The sequence below is a fragment of the Orcinus orca genome, chromosome 6 (genome assembly GCF_937001465.1).
Source record: "Orcinus orca chromosome 6, mOrcOrc1.1, whole genome shotgun sequence".
NCBI lineage: Eukaryota > Metazoa > Chordata > Mammalia > Artiodactyla > Delphinidae > Orcinus > Orcinus orca.
In genome coordinates, this window is record NC_064564.1 from 18,699,832 (window position 1) to 18,710,237 (window position 10,406).

Consider the following 10,406-nt stretch of genomic DNA (forward strand, 5'->3'; position numbering starts at 1 on the left):
GTGCACTACATTCAGGTAGATTTTAGAATACATCATTTGGTGCACAGAGAGAGTCAGATAATATTAGCTGGAAAAGAAATAGGGGAATGAGCATTCTGTGAGAGAAAACTATGTGAGAAAAGCCATGGATATGTAGAAAATCATAATATGTGTGTAGAACTACAATATGTTCTCCATGACTTGAACATAACATAAAAAGTAATAGGTATATGGCATAAAGCTTTTGAGATATTCAGGGGGCCAAGTTATGGAGAGACAAATGTTAAAGGGCTTAAAGAAAATGATACCTATCTGAGAAATATTTAGCTCATGAAATTGTCACACTTGCTAATTGATCGGATGTAACAACTAAGGAAGATAGAAAAATCTGGAATGAGTTCTAAGGGGCAGCTTGAGCAACTGTATGAATCTTATAGATGACATCTTCCCATTTGATCAGTTGATCAGACTGTTTAGTTATAACCATTAAAGGCAGGATATATATCTCTTGGTGTATCTTTCAAGAGCACAGCACCTTGAAGATAATAGATGTTCAAAAATATTCACATTCAAAAGAAGTTTGTAAACTGAACTGTCTGCCTGAGATACTAATGCTGTTTGTTAAATAGTTGAATATCAGTCTATAAATTAAAACTGTGGAAATAATAGTGAAGAGATTGTTTACTTGATGCATCTGGAGGGAATGAGGAATGACATATCATGTACCCTTATGAACACAATATCCAAGGATTTACTAAACATAGGACTTAAGTTATGATCACAAAACTAAGAAATCATGACCAACGTCTTGACCACAGAGAATTTTGTTCCAATAAAAGTTAACAACATTCTGAAATGTTTCATAATAAAGTATACTTGATGACTGGGGAAGATGTTTAAACAGTGTCTAACTAGAAATGAAAATAGAACAGCAACATGGATAAAAATTACAATAATCCCTTAAAATTTGAATATTTTACATACATTCTTTTATTTGGTAATCGTAATAGATCTAAGTAGTCAGTTCAAAGATTGTGATTCCCATTTTATAGATGACTCAAAGAGACTTACTCCAAATCATCCAGAAGGTCTGTAATATATGTCTCCTAAGTCACTGACGTAGGAGAAGAGTTGCTTGATATGAGAACTAAAGTATTTCAAATATCTTATTGTGGGAGGGATCCATGATGGCTTCAATTGCTTCAAGGAAGAAGCCTATTCTAAGAATATGAGAGGATAGGAATTAGTGGGTTGGGTGAGAGGTTTGAGGTGAGAAGAGAGGGTTTAGAATAATTAAATGTATATATATGTATAAAGGAATCACTTTGCTGTACAGCAGAAATTAACACAACATTGTAAATCAACTATACTTTAATAAGAATAAATAAGTACTCAGAATAATTATTCAAAACAATGGAAGGGGAGCTGACTAAGGAAAGGTAAAAAGATTGTTAGTATTAATGAAACAACTAAGGTTATAAATCACAGAAAGAGTTAGATGTACAGGAGTTTCATATTAGACAATAGATTAGGTACCTAAGTTATCCGAAATGATAGTAAGGCTTGATACCACTAGAGTTAAAGTTTTGCCTTGCAGTAAGATCCAAGAACTATAATGTTAGTATGCTTCTGGGTCTTTAAATATTAAAAGTTCTAAAGTTATAGCAGACTTTATTGATACAGAGAAGTACCACGTGCACTACTAAAGGTCATTCTAAGGGTAGTGACATGTAAATCTTAAATCTCAGTGGCTATACACAACATATAGTTCACTTAAAATCCAATCAGCAGCAAGGGGCTCTGCTCCACACAGTCATTCGGAGACACTGGATGATGGAGGCCCCGCCATTTTCAACACGTAACTTTCAGTGTTACCATGGACATCAACATCCATCTGAAAGATGGAGGAAGAGAAAGAGTGGAGCATTTATGGAGCTAGGCTTGGAAATAACATCGCATCTTTGGAACTCCATTGGCCAGAACTTACAGGGTCACATTTAATTGTAAGGGAGGCTGGGACAATAGTCCAGCTACACGATTCCAGAGGAAAGGGAAATGGGTTTGGTGAACAGCTACATCACACAGCTTTAATGTGTATTTGTTAGCTATCTTCAAGTTGTTAGATGTCAAAGATAAGTAAAAATAGGTGACAGCTGAGCAACATGAAACTTAATGGAAGTAAAAGTGAAAATGCAATCGTTTAAAAGCCATCTTTGGTGAACTAGCAGTTTTCCCAATTAATGTGGGAAATATGTTGGAAATATCCCTAAAATGCATGCAAGGTAACGAGGTCATTGAATGGAGAGTGGGATTTCAGTTATGACAGATGGTAAAGAGACTGAAGATAAGGGGTATGTATATTTTCAGGTGAATAAAGTAAAAGGAATGAGAGAGGGTTCAGTTGGGTTTGCTCATTCATTCAACAAATATTTAGAATTGCTTATGTTCCAGGCTTTGTATAAGGGTTTTGGGAGGTGAGATTCAACAGTATAATTGTGAGGAAAATTACACTGAACAGTAAGTGGAATGGTGCATGAGGGAAAAGAAAATACAGAATTAGGTAAGAGAAGAGTATTTTGGGTATCAACCAAAGAAAACTGCCAACTGTTGCAGACTAGGTTGTATCAGACCAGTCCTCCACTAGTAATATGTTCATGAGCTAGAGAAAAAAATGTATAAAACCTATTAAAACGAGTTTGAGAATAGCCAAATAATAAGTCTTGGAATTAGGTAAATTGATCTTTTCACTTCTTCCTTTTCAGTATTGTTTTAGCTATACTAATTTCTATGCCTTTCCCTATAAATTTTAGAGTTATCTTGTCTGTATATAGAAAAAATCCTCATGAGATTTTGATAGGAATTGTGTTGAACCCATGTATCAATTTGCAAAGAATTGACATGTTACTATACTAAGCCTCCCTAACCATGAATATGGGAGGTCTCCCCATTTATTTAAATCTTCTTTGATGTACTTCATCAGCATATAAACCCTATATATGTTTGTTAGACTTACACACATGTTTAATTTTTTAAGAAACTGCAAATGGATTGTAGTTTTAGTTTAAGCTTCCTTGTTTTCATTAGTAATTAGAGAAGTAAAACTTATTTTTATCTCGTATCCTGCAACCTCGTGGAACTTACTTATTCTAGGATTGTTTTGTAGATTCCTTGAGATTTTCTATATAGACCATCATGTCATCTGCAAATAAAGTTTTATTTTATCTTTTCTGATCTGATTCTTTCCCCCTTACTTGCCTTGTAGCACTGGCTAGCACTTCTATTACACTGATGAATAAGAGTGACAAGAGCAGATAGCCTCACCTTGTTCCCAGTTTTAGGAGAAAACACTGAGTTTTTCATCATTAAATATAATTAAATATATTATATAATTAAATATTAAAAATTGTTAGAAGTTCTTTAACAAATTAAGGAAATTCCCTTCTATTCCTTTTTACTGAGGGTTTAATCATGCACTACAGTTGAATTTTGTTAAATTTTTCCTTCATTGATTAATATCATCATTTGATGTTTCTTATTTAGTCTATTAATGTGATTTTTAAATACTGGCTTTTGTTTCCAGCATGTTAATAGTTGCTCTTTCATGCATCTTTTTAATGACTGGTTTAAAATCTTTGTCAGATGATTCTATAATCTCTGTCATCTCAGTGTTTTCATCTATACTGGCTGATTTTTGTTTTTGTTTTTTAATCACTTAATTTGAGATACCTACTGTTCTTGGTATAATGAGTAATTTCTTATTAAAACTTGGGCTTTGGAGATATTATGCTTTGAAACTCTAAATATTACTTAAACTTTCTGTTTTAGCTGACTTCTTCTAACACCTCTCTGGCAGGAGAAGGGGGACACTGCCTCATTACTACCTACTGCAGGTAGAAATCCACATTCTCCACTCTAACTCAACTGACACCTAAAGGTGGGAATGCTTCTTATCATTCCTGGGTAGGAGAGGGGGTTCTGGCTCCCCACTAGGTTTCCACTGACACTACCCTCTCTGGAGAGGTAGTAGCACCTTGTTACTGCTCCCCACATGGTCTCCATTGACACCTCGGTTAGGGAAGGTGGCCTTGTTACACCCGGGAGGTGATGAAAATCTTGACTCTCCACTAAGCTTCCTCTGACAACCCTGCAGCAGTGAGTGGGGAGGGAGCTCTTCATTTTCCCCAGGTAGGGGTAGAAATCAAGGCTCTCTACCTCATTTCCACTGAGACCAAGGGGAGTGGGCTGTCATGACCATTACCGCCTGGTGAGAATGAAAAAAGCGCAGGCCTCCACGTAGCCTTGTCTGACATCACCCCAGTATGGTGGTCAAAGGGTTCATTCAGCTTTTGCTGATGTAGTTGGAGTGTAGCCATAAATATTTGTGTAGTGTTTGGCCGGAGTAGAGCATTTAAAATTTTCTGTGTTGCTAACCTGTCTTATTCCTGGTTGTTTGACTAAAATGAACAGACTTCTGTTGAGGATTTTCTTGTCTGTGTCCATTGACATTTCCAAGTTGATGGCTTCTTCAGATACAGTCTGGGTGAAAGAAAACCCAGGGAACTCACCATTATGTCCTTACTTGCAGCCCAAGGTCCTAGATGTTCTGTCTTCTCTCCACCTTTGAGTCTTATTATGTTTATTTTATATATATTCCACATACGGTTTTTAGTTGTACTTCATGTGAGAAATAGGGAAAAGTATACCTACTCTGTCTTCCAAATTAAATTGTTTTTAAAGGAATTTTTCTGTTTTATCTAAGCTGCTGAATTTTTACTGTAAAGTTTTCATACTACTTTGTTATTATCCTTTTAACATCTAAAGGGTCTGTTGTGATGGAATCACTCTGATTCTTGATATTAGTAATTTCTGCTTTCTCTTTATACTTGATATGTTTGGTAAAAGTTTATCAAACCTTTACCAAATTTCTCTTTTCAAATCAAATTATTCCTTTGTTCATTTATTTATTATTTTTTGTGTGCCATTTCGCTTTTTCTTATCTTTTTAAAGATTTTTTTGATGTGGACTATTTTTAAAGTCTTTATTGAATTTGTTACAATATTGCTTCTGTTCTATGTTTTGATTTTTTGGCCATGAGGCATGTGGGATCTTAGCTCCCCGACCAGGGATTGAACCCGCACTGCCTACATTGGAAGGCAAAGTCTTAACCATTGGACCACCAGGGAAGTCCCTCATTTTTTCTTAATTTTTATAAGTTTAATTTTAATTAATTTATTTTCTTTTTAATTTTTTATTATTTGAATCATTGATTTTAAATTTCTAACATAAGCATTGGGAAGCTATACATTTCTCAGCACTATCCACTATTTCTTTTATTTGAAAGAGATTAAAAACATCAGTTAAAAATATCCCCTAATTTTATTTTTGTTATTAATTTATGAGATTTTGAAGCATGCTGCCTAATTGCAAAATATTTGCAGCTTTCCAATATATCTCATTTTAATGAAATTCTAATATATTACTGTTGTGTTCTGAGAAAATTTTTGTAACATTACAGTCTTTTGAAATATATGAGACATTCATCAACATATTAGTGAAAAATCCATGTTGTCTTAAAAATCATGTATTTTCTGTGGTTATGAATATAATACTGTACTCATTATTAATTAGGTCATACTAGTTGTCTAGTTGGTAGTGTTGTTCAAGTCTTCTATAACTGTACTGTTGAAATTTTCCAGGTTGTTCCATCAATGCCTGAAAGAGGTATTTTAAATCACCTACCATAATTGTGGATTTACCTATTTCTACCTTAATGCTTTTTAGTTTGTGTTTTGTGTATTTTTGTTTGTTTGTTTTGTGGTACGTGGGCCTCTCACTGTTGTGGCCTCTCCCCTTGCAGAGCACAGGCTCCGGACATGCAGGCTCGGCAGCCATGGCTCATGGGCCCAGCCGCTCTGTGGCATGTGGGATCTTCCCGGACCGGGACACGAACCCGTGTCCCCTGCATCGGCAGGCAGACTCTCAACCACTGTGCCACCAGGGAAGCCCCATGTTTCGTGTATTTTTAAGCTTTATTACTTGGTGCACAACATTTGAGATTATTATATGTTTGTGATGACTGTCCCTTTTTATTTCCAGCTGTTTTCCTGTATAAAATCTATTTTTTCTGATATTTATATAGCCACACTACCTTTCTTAAAGAGTGTTTACATGATATGTGTTTTTACAGTCAGTTCTACTTTATAGTACTATTGAGTATATGTCTCTCGGGATGTAAATCAAATTTTAAACTTTTTCTGGAAATATTTTCTCTACTTCATTTCTTTAATTTACTGATTTGTTCTTCAATTCCATACATTCCACAATTTATTCTATTTTATTCTGTATTTCAAGTATGAAGTTTTTCATGCCTAATATTTTTCCTTATTTTTTTAAAATCTTTTCTTGTTTTATATTTGGAGTAACTTCTCTTATGCCTATTAATATGTTTATTGTTATTTTTGGACCCTCTTTTCTAATATATCTGCTTAGGCTGCTTTATTTTAGGTGTTTTGCCCATTTTCATTTTAGGTATTGTTATTTTTTTGGGGAGAATATGCTATTTTCCTGTTTCCTTTCTCTTTTTTTTAATTTAATTTTATTTATTTTTTTATACAGCAGGTTATTAGTCATCAATTTTATACACATCAGTGTATCTATGTCAATCCTAATTGCCCAGTTCATCACACCACTATCCCCATCCCCCTGCGGCTTTCCCCTCTTGGTGTCCATACGTTTGTTCTCTATGTCTGTGTCTCAACTTCTGCCCTGCAAAGCGGATCATCTGTACCATTTTTCTAGGTTCCACATACATGCGTTAATATACGATATTTGTTTTTCTCTTTCTGACATACTTCACTCTGTATGACAGTCTCTAGATCCATCCACATCTCAACATATGACCCAATTTTGTTCCTTTTTATAGCTGAGTAATATTCCATTGTATATATGTACCACATCTTCTTTATCCATTCATCTGTCGATGGGCATTGAGGTTGCTACCAGGACCTGGCTATTGTAAATAGTGCTGCAGTGAACATTGGGGTGCATGTGTCTTTTTGAATTATGGTTTTCTGTGGGTATATGCCCAGTAGTGGGATTGCTGGATCATATGGAAATTCTATTTTTAGTTTTTTAAAGAACCTCCATTCTGTTCTCCACAGTGGCTGTATCAATTTACACTCCCACCAACAGTGCAGGAGGGTTCCCTTTTCTCCACACCCTCTCCAGCATTTGTTGTTTGTACATTTTCTTATGAAGCCCATTCTAACTGATGTGAGGTGATACCTCATTGTAGTTTTGATTTGCATTTCTCTAATAATTAGTGATGTTGAGCAGCTTTTCATGTGCTTCTTGGACATCTGTAAGTCTTCTTTGGAGAAATGTCTATTTAGGTCTTCTGCCCATTTTTGGATTGGATTGTTTGTTTCTTTAATATTGAGCTGCATGAGCTGTTTATATATTTGGAGATTAATCTTTTGTCCGTTGATTCATTTGCAAACATTTTCTCCCATTCTGAGGGTTGTCTTTTCATCTTGTTTATGCTTTCCTTTGCTGTGCAAAAGCTTTTAAGTTTCATTAGGTCCCATTTGCTTATTTCTGTTTTTATTTCCATTACTCTAGGAGGTGGATCAAAAAAGATCTTGCTGTGATTTATGTCAAATAATGTTCTTCCTATGTTTTCCTCTAAGAGTTTTATAGTGCCCAGTATAAAATTTAGGTCTCGAATCCATTTTGAGTTTATTTTTGTGTATGGGGTTAGGGAGGGTTCTAATTTCATTCTTTTATATGTAGCTGTCCATTTTTCCCAGCACCACTTATTGAAAAGACTGTATTTTCTCCATTGTATATCCTTCACTCCTTTGTCACATTAGTTGACCATAGGTGCATGGGTTTACCTCTGGGCTTTCTATCTTGTTCCATTGATCTATGTTTCTGTTTTTGTGCCAGTAGAATATTGTCTTGATTACTGTAGCTTTGTAGTATAGTCTGAAATCAGGGAGTCTGATTCCTCCAGCTCCATTTTTTTCCCTCAAAACGGCTTTGGCTATTTGGGGTCTTTTATGTCTCCATACAAATTTTAAGAGTTTTTACTCTAGTTCTGTAAAAAGTGCCATTGGTAACTTGATAGGGATTGCATTGAATCTGTAGATTGCTTTGGGTAGTATAATCATTTTTCACAATATTGATTCTTCCAATCCAAGAACATGGTATATCTCTCCATCTGTTGGTATCATCTTTTAATTTCTTTCATCAGTCTTATAATTTTCTGCATACAGGTCTTTTGTCTCCCTAGGTAGGTTTATTCCTAGGTATTTTATTCTTTCTGTTGCTATGGTAAATGGGAGTGTTTCCTTAATTTCGCTTTCAGATTTTTCATCATTAGTATATAGGAATCAAGAGATTTCTGTGCATTAATTTTGTATCCTGAAACTTTACCAGATTCATTGATTAGCTCTAGTAGTTTTCTGGTGGCATTTTTAGGATTCTCTATGTATAGTACCATGTCATCTGCAAACAGTGACAGTTTTACTTCTTCTTTTCCAATTTGTATTCCTTTTATTTCTTTTTCTTCTCTGATTGCCATGGCTAGGACTTCCAAAACTATTTTGAATAATAGTGGTGAGAGTGGACATCCTTTTCTTGTTCCTGATCTTAGAGGAAATGCTTTCAGTTTTTCACCATTGAGAATGATGTTTGCTGTTGGTTTGTCACATATGGCCTTTATTATGTTGAGGTAGGTTCCCTCTATGCCCACTTTCTGGAGAGTTTTATTGTAAATGCGTGTTGAATTTTGTCAAAGCTTTTTCTGCATCTATTGAGGTCATCATATGGTTTTTATTCTTCAGTTTATTAATATGGTGTATCACATCGATTGATTTGTGTATATTGAAGAATCCTTGCATCCCTGGGATAAATCCCACTTGATCATGGAGTATGATCCTTTTAATTTGTTGCTGGATTCTGTTTGCTAGTATTTTGTTGAGGATTTTTGCATCTATATTCATCAGTGCTATTGGTCTGTAATTTTCTGTTTTTGTAGTATCTTCGTCTGGTTTTGGTATCAGCGTGTTGGTGGCCTCATAGAACGAGTTTGGGAGTTTTCCTTCCTCTGCAGTTTTTTGGAAGAGTTTGAGAAGGATGGGTGTTAGCTCTTCTCTAAATGTTTGATAGAATTCAACTGTGAAGCCATCTGGTCCTGGACTTTTGTTTTTTGGAAGATTTTTAATCACAGTTTCAATTTCAGTGCTTGTGATTGGTCTGTTCATATTTTCTATTTCTTCCTGGTTCAGTCTTGGAAGGTTATAACTTTCTAAGAATTTGTCTGTTTCTTCCAGGTTGTCTATTTTATTGGCATAGAGTTGCTTGTAGTAGTCTCTTAGGATGCTTTGTATTTCTGTGGTGTCTGTTGTAACTTTTCCTTTTTCAATTCTAATTTTATTGATTTGAGTCCTCTCCCTCTTTTTCCTGATGAGTCTAGCTAATGCTTTATCAACTTTGTTTATCTTTTCAAAGAACCAGCTTTTAGTTTTATTGATCTTTGCTATTGTTTTCTTTGTTTCTACTTCATTTATTTCTGCTCTGATCTTTATGATTTCTTTCCTTCCAGTAACTTTGGGTTTTGTTTGTTTTTCTTTCTCTAGTTACTTTAAGTGTAAGGTTAGATTGTTTATTTGAGATTTTTCTTGTTTCTTTAGGTAGGCTTGTATAGCTATAAACTTCCCTCTTAGAACTGTTTTTGCTGCATCCCATAGGTTTTGGATCATTGTGTTTTCATTGTCATTTGTCTCTAGGTATTTTTTGATTTCCTCTTTGATTTCTTCAGTGATCTCTTGGTTATTTAGTAACGTATTGTTTAGCCTCCATGTGTTTGTGCTTTTTACTTTTTTTTCCCTTTAATTCATTTCTGATCTCATAGTGTTGTTGTCCGAAAAGATGCTTGATATGATTTCAGTTTTCTTAAATTTACTGAGGCTAGATTTGTGAACCAAGGTGTGATCTCTCCTGGAGAATGTTCCATGCACACTTGAGAAGAAAGTGTAATCTGCTGTTTTTGGATGGAATGTCCTATAAATATCAATTAAATCTGTCTATTGTGTCATTTAAAGCTTCTGTTTCCTTACTTATTTTCATTTTGGATGATCTGTCCATTGGTGTAAGTGAGGTGTTAAAGTCCCCTACTATTATTGTGTTACTGTCCATTTCCTCTTTTATAGCTGTTAACAGTTGTCTCATGTATTGAGGTGCTCCTTGTTGGGTGCATATATATTTTCAATTATTATATCTTCTTCTTGGACTGAACCCTTGATCATAATGTAGTGTCCTTCCTTGTCTCTTGTAACATTCTTTATTTTAAAGTCTGTTTTATCTGATTTGAGTATTGCTACTCCAGCTTTCTTTTGATTTCCATTTGCATGGAATATCTTTGT